This window comes from Bubalus kerabau, chromosome 6, assembly GCF_029407905.1.
Source record: "Bubalus kerabau isolate K-KA32 ecotype Philippines breed swamp buffalo chromosome 6, PCC_UOA_SB_1v2, whole genome shotgun sequence".
NCBI classification, from domain to species: domain Eukaryota; kingdom Metazoa; phylum Chordata; class Mammalia; order Artiodactyla; family Bovidae; genus Bubalus; species Bubalus kerabau.
Window position 1 is genome coordinate 87,424,982 of NC_073629.1, and position 15,368 is coordinate 87,440,349.

The window sequence follows — 15,368 nt, forward strand, 5'->3', positions numbered from 1 at the left end:
AGTCAGTGGGCTGGGAGTCTGAGGGACCCTGGTGAAGAGGCTCCCCTCGCCCTAAGCACTAAGCTTGTGGGGCAGATGAGCAGCTGGATGTGAGTGCTGGGTCAGCAATCCTCCCTAGATACGGTTGCTGAAGAAAGTTGCACTCATCTCAGATTAACATTCTAGTCTTGCCTCTAACACTCTTCTGAGGTACAGAACAAAAATATCATCACCATCATTTAAAACATGGGTCCTTCACGTGAACTCTGCTTCCTGTCAAGGAAATCACATACTTAATTTTTTTAAACTAAATTTATTTGGATTTCAGCTCAGACACATTTTAGTGATTAGGCGTGTTTCTCTCTCTCTCTCTCTCTCTCTCTCCAGTCTATTCAGCTATGCAGAGAAAAGATGGGGAAGAGGACATTTCTCTGGTGGTTCCCAGGTACAAAGCAGAAGTAACAAGGTTCCTGGCCTTCCCTATGGAACTCCCAACCTGGCTCAAGCTCAGAGCTGAAAGTAGCCGACTGGGATACAGTCTAGATGGACTAACCTGATCATTGTCTCTTCTGCTCAGAGTTGCTTTTGGAAGAGCCTTCCCAAAAAGAGATAAGAAAAAAGGATGGGTGAGAAAGAGGGAGAGAGGAAACCATCATTTGTTAAGTATGTACTTGGTCAAGCACTTTACACATGATTTCTCTTATACCACCTCTATTCCCATGAATTGCAACCTCCTTTTCAGCAGGGGCTGAAAAGGAAAAGTTAAAATTTTACATAACCTCCTTCTCCTTCTGCCTCTGTAAGTTAGCTTGCCCCTTGCAAAATCTAGATCACGCAGGTCACGTAGTCTCAGAAAGTGGGGACTTTCAATACTGGGAACTGGAGTTTATCTCACTCACCCTTGTCCTGTTCTTTGCAATCACCCAGCCCCTACAAACCTGCTTAATCATGCCTGTCCAGGTCAGGCATCCACCTCCCCATCTTGACCATTGTTCCCGTGCATGCAAAACCCCTTAGCTTAAACCAGCCTATTAACAGCAAGTGTTGCCCACTACAGTCTGTCTATAAAAACTCTGTAATCCCTTTGTTCAGGGCTCAGAGCTTGGAGTGTTAACTTCTCTGGGCCTGCTGGCATAATAAACCTGAGTTCTCCAACTCTCCGAGTGTGGTGCTTGGTTTCCCAAGTACTGGTTTCTGCAACAGGGCAAGGGTGAGAACGGAGGCTCAGGGAGGTGAATGATGGCTGTTTGCAATAGGTCACATTGCTGGTCAGAAGCAGAATTGGAATCCCTCTCCAAATCAACCTCATTCGAAAGCACGCATTCTCTGTGCCTCTCCCCTTCTCATTCAAAACCTTTTCCTGGTTGGTTGTGTACCATCTGACAAAAATGTTATCTGATTGGCTATTGGATGAAGCTCATCTGAGCAGGAGCCCCTCAAATCTTCCATGATGAGGATGTCCTCTTTCAAGTCAAGGAAACTCTTTCTCAGAGCTTTTGTAAGTCTTATATAACTTGTAATGTCTTCTCCTCTCTGTAGGTATCTAATAAGCGTTTCTTGACAGTGGAAGGAAGGAAGGAAGTTTTGTTTTTTTAAGAGAGGCAGGGTTTTCTGCCCAAAGTGTGGTCCCTGAACCAGCAGCATTAGAATCACCTGGAAGTTTGTTGCTGCTGCTGCTGCTAAGTCATGTCAGTCGTGTCTGACTCTGTGCGACACCATAGACAGCAGCCCACCAGGCTCCGCCATCCCTGGGATTCTGCAGGCAAGAGTACTGGAGTGGGGTGCCATTTGTTAGACGTGCAGAATTGTGGGCACAGACCTCCAGAATAAGTGAGCTAATGCTTACTTCAGCCCTGGTACCCAGTGTTTGTGTGTGTGTGTGCGCTCAGTTGCTTATCGTGTTCCCCTCTTTGCAACCCCATGGACTCTAGTCTTCAGGCTCCTCTGTCCATGGAATTTTCCAGGCAAGAATACTAGAATGGGTTGCCATTTCCTTCTCTAGGGCATCTTACTGACCCAGGAACTGAACTTGAGTCTCTTGCATCTCCTGCATTGGCAGGTGGATTCTTTAACACTAGCACCATCTGGGAAATCTGGTACCTAGTATACCACCTGCAAATGGTACTTCCTTTCTGTTCCCATCTTCCCCTCTCCTTTTTTAGCTTTTAATTTTTCACTAAAATGTAGTTGATTTTCCATTTTACAGGTATAGAGCAAAATGTTTCATTATTTACATATACACATCTATTATTTTTCAAATTCTTTTTCATTACAGGTTATTATTAGAAGATATTGAATATAATTCCCTGTGCTATATAGTAGGTCTTTGTTGTTTATTTTATATATAGTAGTCCTTCTATTTAAAAAAAATTCTTTTTCACCTTTAAGAGTGAGCCCACTATAGAATCTGTTCTCTTAGAGAAAGAAAATGCCTCTGAAATACTAATCATATCTGTTAGACCTGTACTACACAGTAGCTACTTGCCATATGTGGCTATTAAGTTAAAAATTCACTTTCTTAGTCATACTAGCCACATATGGCTAGTGACTACCACATTGGATAGTACAGATTTAGAGCATTTCCCCCATCATGGAAGGTTCTATTGGACATTTCTCCTGGGTTTTTGCTAACCCACAGCCCAGCTGCTCACACAGTAAGAGGTCAATAAAATGCTCATAGACTTAAATTTCACAGCTTCACTTATTGGAAGGAAAAAAAAAGGCAGGAGAGTCCCAAGATTTGTTGTCCACTTCGTGCTCTGTCTACTAAGGAGCCGTGTGACTTGGGTAAGTCATTTCCCCTCTCCCTTGCTTTGTTCATCTACACACTTAAAGAGGAAGAGATAATAAGAGTGCCTCAAGTAAGTCTGGAAGCTTTTGTGCTTTTATCTCTGACAGTTTGGCCAAGCTTCCAGCCTGAGGATATGACCAACTCATCTTGGTTTGACTGGGACTGCCCCAGTCTTAAAACTGGATGTCCCATGTCACAAGAGCTCCCACATTCTCAGGCAAATCAAGATGTCCCAGTTATAAAATTCTATGACCCTGTGCAAGCCTGAGAGTAGGGTGCCAGGAATCCTCAAACTGCTGTAAACAGCTGAGGACTGTGGTTACGACCTTAGGCTTTGTAATCAGACAAACCCGGATTCCCATACTGAAGCTGCCACTTGATTTCTTTGTGAACTTGGGCAAATGACTTCATTTTTCTGAGACTCGGTTTCCCCATCTGCAAAACGAGACTGCGGACAATAGTTCTTTCTTCTGTATGTTACTATGAAGATTAACTTAGCAAAGTTTTGCACTGTGCCTCTCAAAGCAATGTTAGCAATTGTTAATTCAGCAGACGGTGAAAAGGGGGGGTGGGTCTGTCTTTAGGGAGACTCTGACCCTGACATTTGTGGGGAACCCAGTGTATCAACTAAAAGAAAGATGACTCACCTGTGAGCTATTAAGCTCCTCTTCATCCAAACTCCCACAACTCCTGCTCTGGACTCGTCTCTAATAAATAACAGTTCAAACTGGTTATGGAAAGCACATTTCAACTCCCTGTGCCCTGCTGGGATAAAGTGACTCTGAGGGAGCAAGTTTATTGAAACACAAACTAATCATTCCTGTTGCCAAAGTAGGCTTTTGGCAGAGCCCTGTGAGAGAAAGAGAGTGAAAAAAATGTCCTAAATTGCTGAGACAGCACTGTATTTAGACAATTAAATTTGGAAAAGCAGGATGGTTCCTGTAACTACCTCCCACACCCCCTCCTCCAAGAACAAAAGGTTTTGTTGAAAGTATTCATATGGATATTAATACCGACATGTTAATGAGCCCCTCAGTAAACTCATCAGCACTAATTATACGCAGTCACAGTGCCACGGGTGGGAGGGTACGAAATCGCACCTCCAAAAATTAGTCACTTGTAAATAACCCCACAGTCATGTCAAGCAGCCTACACTTGATGGCTGATTCACAAAGATGCCTTGACACCACTGTAGTTAAAAGGGCCAGATCACCATGGGAAGCCTGCAGAAAGTGAACCATGGGAAAAGTTCACATGTACAAAAGACCTACGTGTCGGAGCAAAGAGTTTGGAGGAAACCAGGGACATAGCTTTATTCTGGGTTTTGACAGTAGCCAAACTCCTCCTGCTGAGCATTTGCTGGGTGCCTGGTGGGGTGCAGAGCACTGCCTCTAATCCTCACCTAGATCTCGGAGGCAGGGAGGGTTCTATGATGCCCATTTTACAGGTGAGGACACTGAGGCTTAGAGCATCTGAAGCGTTGATGAAGCGTTGATCCAAAGTCTCCATGCTAAAATGGTGGGAGTAGAAATTTGAACCCAGTACCTAGGTGAGATGTGAACCTAACCTATGAAACAGGGATGGAAAAAAAAGTGGTGCTTTTTCTTCTTGTGCTCAGTTATGTCTGACTCTGCGACCCCATGGACTGCAGCCCGCCAGCCTCCTCTGTCCATGGGATTCTCCAGGCAAGAATACTGGAATGGGTTGCCATTTCCTCCCCCAGGGGATTGAACCCAGGTATCTTGCTTCTTCTGCATTGGCAGGTGAATTTTTTTTTTTTTTTTTAATCACTGAGCCACCTGGAGCTTCACTTCCTGGAGGTCTCACTTCCTGGAGGTATTTTAGAGGCTGGATTTTGCCTTGGGTTTGGCCTTGACCCTCGATATGAAAATCCATAGAGGATTTTTTCTTCCTAACCCAAACCCAAATCACTCTCTAAAATTTCCCTTCTTGGTCCCAGACCTTTCATCATTGCTCTGGCTGCCGTATCTTTGTCCAGTTTTTCCCTTGGTTGCCTATTTCTAGAAGTAGCATGGACTGGAAGAGATCAAAAATAAAAGAGAGTGAGAAAAAAAGAGTGAGAATGAAAGAGAGGATGAAGAGGGGGCAAGTGAGAGTGAAACAGAGAAGGTTAAAAGGAGTGAATGAAGAGAGACACAGGGAGAGACAGGGAGACAGAGATACAGAGAAAGAGTGATGCACAGAGAGAGACAGTAACAGAGAGAGATGGAGACTGAAAGAGAGACAGAGATGGAGACTGAAAGAGAGGCAGAGAGAGAGAATGAAAGGGAAAGGGAGAGGCAGGCCAGGCTCTGCGGTCACCCAGATTTGGCCTGAATCATTGCTTTTACCAGCTGTTCAACTTTAAATAAAGCTCTCTGACTCAGTTTCCTCATCTGTAAAATGAGGATGAGACTATCTCATAGGATTGTTGTGAGGCTCAAATAAAATTTTGTCTATGCATTTTCTGCCATCCAGTGAAAATGAAAGTTGTTCAATCGTGTCTGACTCTTGATGACTCAAAGAGTCACAAAGAATTCTCCAGGCCAGAATACTAGAGTGGGTAGCTGCTCCCTTCTCCAGGGGATATTTCCAACCCAGGGCTCAAACCCAGGTCTCCTGCAGCGCAGGCAGATTCTTCACCAGCTGAGCCAACAGGGGAGCAAAAATACTGGAGTGGGTAGCTGCTCCCATCTCCAGGGTGTCTTCCCAACCTGGGAATCAAACCAGGGTCTCTTGCATTGCAGGCAGCGCCTTTACCAGCTGAGCTACCAGTGAAGCCCTTCTGCCACCCAACAGACTCTCAATAAACCTCCTTCTTCCTTCCCTCCTTTCCTCCCTCATCAGCACCACCTAAGCCCCAGCAGGCCTTATCGGTTTAGTCCTTGAAGCAACTCATGAATCACATGTGGTATTCCATCTCATTTTTACCAGGAGGTCTAGAGAAGGGGCATTATCAGCTAGGATCACCCAACAAGTGACTGTCCCAGCCAGATGTGCAATGCAGATCTCTCTTTCTCATTGTTTAATCGCTAAGTGGCAACTAAGTCCATGTTGCGACCCCATGGACTGTAGCCTGCCAGGTTCCTCTGTCCATGGGATTTCTCTACTACTGGGGAAAGAAAAAATAAGGGGGTAGCTGGGCATCTGAACTGATGGGCTTTTACAATTTTATTCTTTAGCGGTTCCACTGGAGGGCTGTTGAGAAAATTATCCAAATCATGTTAATAAGCAATTGAGTGCTAGTGTTTCAGCTCTGCTTGGGGCTGGCAGCTACTGACTGTGATCATTATCTTAGCTGATACAACCCAGGGGCTCTCAGCTCAAATAATTAACTCAGTTACCTCCTCTCAGAGCTGAAGCGGAGCTACTACAACTGAACCACCTAGCTTGTGGGAAAATGATTCTGTGCTCGGTGGTGAAATGCTTGCAAGGCTGTCTGGTGCTGAGTGGTGTCATCGCAGAAGCTGGGTGGTGAGTACCGATCAGACCCAGGGAGGGCCTCATGTGATCTGAAGGAGCTATCAAAGCTTTGATGTTGGTTCAGTGGAGGTGGGTCTGAATCTAAGATCCATCATGAAAGAGTGTGGCATGTTAGCTGATATTGGGCAGATGTAGGTGTAGCACTGAACCTGAGTCTTGGTTCCTCCTTCATAAAATAGAGTTAATAGAATTTACTTCCCAACTGAGGCATTGGGTAGATATTAAGATCTTCATAAAGGGCCCTGCACTTAGCAGTTACTCAAGCAGACTTGAGGTTCCTTCCCCTCAAGAACAGTTTTCTTTGGGGAAGAAGAAGGGGAAGGAAAGAGAAATGTAGTCCCCAGAGAGAGAGAACCTCATTTGCATCCCCTCTTTAGGGAAATGAGTTAACCAACTCTAAGACTTGTGGATTTGACTAGGCAAATCACTTTTACTGATGGTCTGGATTTAAAGGGTTTCATCCATTTGTTTTCTTCCTTCTTCCTACAGGCCCATTACTACAGAAACGTTTTTTATTTATTTTTTCTTACCCATAATCTCTTTTTACTGAGCACTTACTCTGTGCCAGGCACTGTGCTAAATGCCTTCCTGACTTATTTCATTTTTCACAAAAATAAGAAATGATTTATCTTCTATAATCCAGTGGAATAGGTATAACTGTCATCCCTATGTTACAGAGAGGAAACCAAAACATAGAAAAGAAAAAAAGGAAGAACTGAGATCTGTCTGATTCCAACCTGCTTTCAGCATGATTAGGGTCAAGGGCCCTTTCTGAGACCATCCTACAGATGTTCAGCTGCCCAGGCTGGGCACATAAGAGTGTTCAGGAGTTTAGTCCCTCCTTCCTGGAGTCTGCTGTCTCACCACCCTCACCCTTGAGAAGCATGTTCAGAGCTTCATTCAGAAATCACTGGTGACTTTTCCCAAAGCATCAGCAGGGTTGTCTGACAAATAAGACTATGCTAAACTTGCCAAGCTGATTCAAAGAACCTTTTCTCCTCACCCAGCCTGTCTCTGCTCCCTGACCTTGCTGTTGACGCATCATAGCCTCTTCACCCAAGCACTGCCTAACACACAGCAGGTACTTGCTCTGGGTCTCCAGAGTCTATGATCTGGCCTCTCAACACAGCCTCCTCCATCCAGGCAAAGCTCCTTAGCATGGCAATTAAGGTTCTCTGTGAACTCAGCTATTCTCGGTCTTTGAACTACAGTTCTCTCCATGTCTTTGCTTATGTACTGCCCCCTGTCTAGAAGATTCTCCCCACTTCTCTCCATCTGGAATCCTGCTCCTTCTTCAAAGTCAAATGCCATTTCCTCTTCTAGGACTTGACAACCCTCTCCTCCCCACCAATTAAGCTCTTTCTCCTGGTTCATTTGGAACATAGGAAAGAGGTCAATCCTGCATTGTCTTTCTTTTTGCTGTGAGAGTGTGAGCTCCTGGAGATGATGGGGGAAGTAGGGTTATTTACACCTAACACAGTTCCCAGCTGCTAGAACTTTCCATCATTCCAGCTTTGGACTAAATGTCACATCATCTCTCAGAGAGGCTGTCTCCAGTCTTTTCATGGTAATAAGATTTTCTCCCATCCCTCACACTTTACCATCACAGTACCCAGTGGGTCCTTAGGTGTCAGATAGACCTGATGCTTAGATCAGATAGACCCTGTGCTTAGATCAGATAGACCCTGTGCTTAGGGATCTGACTCTCGTGTCAGACACTGGAGTTCAGATCCTCACTTAGGAATTCGTTCACTATGGGACCTTGGGCAAACTGTCTCATTTCTTGTCTCTGTTTCCTCATTTGTAAAATGAGGCTAATGACGGGACCTTGTAGGAGAGTCTCCAAGATTAAATAATGTTTGTAATGCGCTTAGCACAGTGCCTGCATTCAAGGTGGCTACGTGTTTGGCCTTTAGAAATCCAAGGTGGCTACAAGTTACTCCCTCTAGAATGTCTACAATGCAAAGGCAGACCCATGCTTCTGCTTTTTTTGGTGTTGATTTTCCAAGGCAGTGTCTGAAAGAGTAGAATCAATAAGCATTAGTGGACTGCATGATGAAGGAGGAGAGAGGCAGGGCCCCCGGAGCCTCCTCTGTGGCCTAGAGGCCTGTGTCACTGAGGGGCAGTAACTCAGCCCTGGACTGAGGTCAGCATGCCTGCATCTGGACCCTTTCTCTGGCACTCATTGCTTTGCAAACCATGGTCAGTTGTGAATCTACGCCTTGGATTCCTTATCTGTACAAGTGGGTAACAATAACTGCCTCTTGGGGTTGTTATAAAAATAATAATACTAATGAAATAGCATGTCATTATTGTACAGTAATACTAATGTAATGTACTTGGATATGACTGTCATGCAAATATTGTTAGCAACTATTATTCCACATCTGATAATTCTGTATTGTATCACACAGTGTGGTAATTCTGTCTCTTTCTCTCTCTTCCCTTACTAACATGAGCTCCTTGTGGGTAGGATCTGTAGGATCGGTATCTGCTTTATGTATCCTGTATCTTACTTTGGTAATAGATGCTAGTAAATTTATCTTTAATATACTATGTTTTTCAATATATAACCCCCTCAAAGATCTTCAAGGTACCCACAGTGGACATTATTATCCTCTATTTAAGGACACAAGACTCTGAAGCACAGACTTTAAGTGCACTGCTGAGATCACACCACCACTTCAGTGGTTTGACTGAGCTTTCTGAGCTCTGATGGGCCACCAGAGGGCTGTTGGGAAGCTCTTTTTCTCTTCATTCATAGGAAGGGGAGGGGGATCCTATTTTGGCCACGCTATTCTCACGTGAGCAAGCACAGCTACCACTCCCTGCGGGGGGAATTCTAGGGGCTGCATGACTGGTGTATGCATCTCTCATCCTGGAGATGATCGAGGAAATACATCAAGATCCATCTGCTCATCTCTACCCCACCACTTCAGCCCTGAGTCCCAGCCCAAACCTAGGCAGCTCTGGGCTCTAGCAGGCAGCTTTTGCTCCCTCATCTGCCATCCCATGGATCCAGTTGATCAAAACCCTTCACCTTTTCTGCAGGTCCAGTTCTCGTTGAGTTCTAGACCTAACTTCAGAAACACTCATCCCTGAGCTTTCTCTCCCCTGTGTCCTCATGACCAGAGAGGGGTTCAATTCAGTTCAATTCTAGCAATATCTATTGAATAATCACAAGTTCTACTTGTAAGGTCCTTCATCATTTATAAATCACCCTCATATTCATTTTCATTCTTGTACCAGGAACCATGTGCTGGGGCTGTGGGAGGTGAGTAAGACATGCCCTACTCTCAAAACACTCAGAACCTCTAGGGAAAACAGAAGTATGTGATTACCTAACACTATAGCAGTACTACTATAGCTCGCTAGCTACCATACCAGACACTGTTCTAAACTCATTTAAGCTCCACCATGCCCTGTGAGATAAGTCAACATAACTATGAATACCATCAGAGTTGAAGGAAAGTTTGCCAGGCAGGGGAAATCCTCATCACTTGAGAAACAAGTTTTGCTGGTCTCCTACTGCAATGCTGTGTGCTTACCACATAAGGTAAGACTCTGAGTTCAAGCCTCTGGTCGCCTCATGAGCTGGATCATTAGATTACACACTTTGTTATTATGAAGGTGCAGGTCAGACATCTGGGATCCTGTTTCCAATGAGATATGGGACAGATTGCATCAAATCCCAGGTGGGTCCTGAGTCACAAAGAGGTAAATTTGTATGGGCATACCATAGGCCTGGCAATGGTTTTCAAGTGTGTTTCCTATCTCCATTTTACAAAAGTGGAGAGGAGACCGAGGCTCAGACAATAAATCATTTTTTCATGGTCTCGGAATTAGTAGAAGAAATAGCATTCTACCTCAGGGATCTAATCCCAAATATTAATATATTCATTCACTCTAGATAAAAACAAAATAGTGTAGATGCACAGAGAAAGAAGTGATTATTAATAATTCCAGCTGAGAGAGGGTGTCACAAAGGAGGCAGCATCTGAACTGAGTCTTGGGGCACAAGAAGAATTTCCCCAAGTGGGGAAACAGGGAGGGATGTCCCATGTAGAGCATGGGCAGCCAGGCCTGAACACAGTCTTGCAGTGTGCTAGGGAGAAAGAGTGATGTGATCATTTGTTATGGGAACTAGTGATGCTCTAGCCATCCTCTACTGAGAAATGGAAAGGTTGGACTCAAACATAATAATCATGGTTAATAAAGGTACAGCTGTTTGGAGTTAGCAGTGTGCTTCCACATCCATGATGACTTTTGTTCTCATAGCAACACTGTTATCATCCTCATTTTCTAGAGGGGGAAACTGACACTCCCTTAGCTGATAAATTTGGCCTATTGTCAGTCAGAAAATGGTGGAACCAGAAATTTGTTTCCAAATTCCATGGCCCATGCAGCCCTTCCTACCAAACTGTCTTTAAATTATCACTATTGAGTCCATGTAGCCAGCCAGACTTTGATCCTAGACTTCTGGGCTACATCTGTTACACAGTGGCATGTTGCTCACTTCAGGTCAAGAAGCCATTTCATCTTAGTATGTCTCTGCCCAACACTGATGAGTTCTAGGGTCTCACTGGAGGATAATGGCCTGGAAATATAAAGAAGTGGGTCAGGGGGCTGACATGGTCTCACTCACTTGGCCTTACTGGAAGGGAGTTGAAAGATTCTTTTGGTCCCCTCCACTCTCCTCCTCAGAACACAATATTTAGGACTATTTCCCCACTTGAAATTAAATGACACTTGCTCCTTGGAAGGAAAGCCATGACAAACCTAGACAGCGTATTATAAAGCAGAGACATCAATTTGCCAACAAAGATCCATACAGTCAAAGTTACAGTTTTTCCAGTAGTCATGTACAGATGTAAGAGTTGGACCATAAAGAAGGCTGAACACTGAAGACCTGATGTTTTCAAACTGTGGTACTAGAGAAGACTCTTGAGAGTCCCTTGGACCGCAAGGAGATCAAACCAGTCAATCCTAAAGGAAATCAACCCTGAATAGTCATTGGAAGGACTGATGCTGAAGCTCTAATACTTTGGCCACCTGATGCAAAGAGCCAACTCATTGGAAAAGACCCTGCTGATGCTGGGTAGGAGGAGAAGTGGATGACAGAGGATGAGATGGTTGGATAGCATCTTTTTTTTTTTTTTTTTTTGGATAGCATCTTTGACTCAATAGATATGACTTTGAGCAAACTCTGGGAGATGGTGAAGGGCAGGGAAGCCTGGTGTGCTGCAGTCCATGGGGTCATAAAGAGTCAGACATGACTGAGCAACTGAATAACAACAACCCCACCTTTGAGAAGCTTCCATGGATTCCTGTAAGACAGAGAGGTGGGGCCCACTTGGGACCAGGCAGTTGCTTTGGAAAGAGTGCAAAGATTCTGTGTGGTTCATGTGTGTACAGTCTTGCTCTGTGACCACTGGAAAATCACTTAACTTTGCTGAACCTCAATTTTCTATCTATGAAACCAGCAGATGAAGAGATGGGCTTCTACCTGCAGAGAAGCAATATATCAATATAGAGATGAAGAGCATGGACTATGAAGCTAGATGGCCAGTGCCTGAACCCTGCCTCTAGTTCTCAGCCTTGGCCGCTTTACTTAACCTCTTTGTGCCTCAGTTGTTTCCTTTACTGTTCAGTTCAGTTCAGTTCAGTTCAGTCGCTCAGTCGTGCCCGACTCTTTGCGACCCCATGAATCGCAGCACGCCAGGCCTCCCTGTCCATCATCAACTCCCGGAGTTCACTCAGACTCATGTCCATCGAGTCAGTGATGCCATCAGCCATCTCATCCTCTGTCATCCCCTTCTCCTCCTGCCCCCAATCCCTCCCAGCATCAGAGTCTTTTCCGATGAGTCAACTCTTCACATGAGGTAGCCAAAGTACTGGAGTTTCAGCTTTAGCATCATTCCTTCCAAAGAAATCCCAGGGCTGATCTCCTTCAGAATGGACTGGTTGGATCTCCTTGCAGTCCAAGGGACTCTCAAGAGTCTTCTCCAACACCACAGTTCAAAAGCACTGGGGCTAAAAATGATCCTCCTTACCTCCCATTGTGGAGAAGACAATGGCACCCCACTCCAGTGTTCTTGCCTGGAGAATCCCAGTGGTGGGGGAGCCTGGTGGGCTGACATCTATGGGGTTGCATAGAGTCAGACACGACTGAAGTAACTTAGCAGCAGCATCTCCCATTGTAAGGGCCATTGTCAGGAATGAATCATTAACATATGTGAAGCACTTCTAACAATCTTTTAACAAGCTGTCTCAGGAATTAGAACAAATAAAAACTAGCATTTGTATCATGTTACAGAATCTAAGATTTTGTCACAGAGCCTCCCTCCCCTTTGCCTCTCATGGGAACCTCTGCAAGGCAGTGGTCATCACCCTCCCTTCTCATAGTTGATATAGCTGAGATGCAGAGAAGCCAGATAACTTTCCCAAGATCATACAGCCTATGAAAGACTAAAGAGGGATGGATGCCCAGGTCTTCTCCCTCCTGCAGAGCTGGCATAGCACAGCAGGGCAGACCCAGACCCCATCCTGGTAAGGTGCTCTTTCTCTCTTTCTCCCTCCTCCTCTCTCCCCATCTCCCTCTCTCACTCCCCAGCCCTGAAAATGTCCACTTCACTGAAGGCTTTAGTTCCTCAACTATATAGTGAGGATGATACAACCTATGACTTTGGATTATTTGCTTTCCTCTCCTCATGTCATCGAATCCCAGAAAAAGGAGATCTAAACCCTTGTTATTTAAAAGTGCGGTCCACAGACCAGGGGCATCAGCGTCACCTGGTGCTTATTAGACATGTACAACCACAAACCTATTGAATCAGAATGTGTGTTTTAACAAGATCCCAGGTGATTTGTGTGGAGAAGGCAATGGCACCCCACTCCAGTACTCTTGCCTGGAAAATCCCATGGATGGAGGAACCTGGTAGGCTGCAATCCATGGGGTCGCGAAGAGTTGGACACAACTGAGCAACTTCACTTTCACTTTTCACTTTCATGCATTGGAGAAGGAAATGGCAACCCACTCCAGTGTTCTTGCCTGGAGAATCCCAGGGACAGGGAAGCCTGGTGGGCTGCCGTCTATGGGGTCGCACAGAGTCGGACACGACTGAAGCAACTTAGCAGCAGCAGTAACAGCAGGTGATTTGTGTATGCATGACTGAGGAACATTGAGCTCAAAGATGTGTTTAGTAAAGCTGGGTGCAGGCTTCCCTGGTGGCTCAGTGGTAAAGAATCTGGCTGCTAATACAGGAGACATGGGTTTAGTCCTGGGTGGGGAAGATCCCCTGGATGAGGAAATGGCAACTCACTTTGTATTCTTGCCTGGGGAGTCCCATGGACAGAGAAGCCTGGCAGGCTTCAGTCCATGGGGTCGCAGAGAGTCACATGTGACTGAGCAACTGAGCATGCACACCAAGTCAGGGGCACTGTGCTAGCAGCGACTTGGTAGAGATGAGTGTTGGTGCACCTGTACACACTCAGCTCTACTCATCAGTGCTGGCCACATGCTCACAAGTAGTAAGTGGATAAGAAAGTGACAGAAGAGAAGCATTTTCCTGATTAAGTTGGTTCTTCAGGAACATACTTACACAGGGTGAATTTATATTAAGAATTGTTACTTACCTGAAATTCCAGTATAACTGGATGCTCTATATTTTATATGACAATTCTTTTCCTAAATAGACTCAGTATTTTCTTTTCTTTTCTTTTCTGACCACACTAAACGACTTGCAAGATCCTAGTTCCTGACCAGGGGCTGCCCCCAGGCCCCAGGTAGTGAAAGCACGACTGGTTCAGCAGGGAATCCCTGGACTCAGCTGTTACTTGAATGCCGAATCCCTGAAGTTTGTAGCCAGCTGTTGGGTCCTCTCCAGACCTAACGTATGGCAAAGTAGGGAACAATATTAATATTTGTCCCACTTTGTTGAGCACCTGTTATTTCCCAGTTCCTTTACTTAGTTATCACCTCAGTCTGGAGCCTTGCACCTCCAAGTAGGGTCATGGACCAACAGCCCTGCTTATTATAAATGCAGATTCTCAGGCCCCACTCGGGACTGACATAGTCCCTATGGGTGATTCATATATACATGAACATTCAACAATACTGTCTGGGGCAACTCCAGGTAAAGGATACCCAGTCAAAAACTCTCTTTAAAAAAATAATAAAAATAGATATTTTAAAGAGAAGTTTTAGGTTTACAGCAAAATAGAGCAGAAGGTAGAGTTCTCATGTGCTTCATCTCTATACAGACTTTCCCCTGTTATTAATGTTCAGTTAATTAAACAAAGAGCTCATAAGATGGAGGTTGTTTTCTATGCTGTTGCTGCCTACTTAAGCAAACCCAAACCTAACCTATAAATGCCTCAAGGCTAAGAATGTGGAACATGAAGACCACTGATCACACACGGCCAACTAGGTTTCTCCAAATAAGGCAACCACTAAAGCTGTAGCCAATCAGATGATTCCTTTGCTTTGCTTCTAGGTCTTTTCTGCTAAAGTCTGTTACTGCTGCTGCTGCTGCTGCTGCTAAGTCGCTTCAGTCGTGTCCGACTCTGTGCGACCCCATAGACGGCAGCCCACCAGGCCTCCCTGTCCCTGGGATTCTCCAGGCAAGAACACTGGAGTGGGGTGCCATTGTCTTCTCTACTGTTAAAGTCTAGAAGCCCTCTATGCCCCCACTCCTATTACTGGAGCCCTCCAAACCATTTCCAGTTTGGTGCTGCCCTATTGAAATAGATGTTTGCTCAAATAAACTTAAAAATTTTAACATGCCCTAGCTTATCTTTTAACATGGACACCTTCCATTAGTGTGGTACATTGGTTACGGTTGATGAACCAATATTACAATATTTTAAACCCAAGTCCATAGTTTATACTAGGGCTCACTTTATGTTGTACACCCTATGTGTTTTGACAAATACATAATGTCATGTATTAGCCATTACAGTATTACACAGAATAGTTTTCAAATCAGATCAGTTGCTCAGTCGTGTCCAACTCTTTGTGACTCCATGAATCGCAGCACACCAGGCCTCCCTGTCCATCACCAACTCCCGGAGTTCACTCAGACTCACGTCCATTGAGTCAGTGATGCCATCCAGC

General features: G+C 44.9%; 1 long non-coding RNA gene across 2 annotated transcripts; it reads left to right on the forward strand.

Moving 5' to 3' along the window:
- Positions 1–764: 764 nt before the first annotated feature.
- Positions 765–15,027, forward strand: LOC129655378 (uncharacterized). Of its 2 annotated transcripts, none has more exons than XR_008715956.1 (3): positions 765–1,477; positions 6,125–6,244; positions 14,749–15,027. It is a non-coding gene; the product is annotated as an uncharacterized LOC129655378 (long non-coding RNA). The 2 variants fall into 2 exon arrangements; XR_008715955.1 differs by lacking the exon at positions 765–1,477 and adding an exon at positions 2,667–2,766.
- The last annotated feature ends 341 nt before the right edge of the window (positions 15,028–15,368 follow it).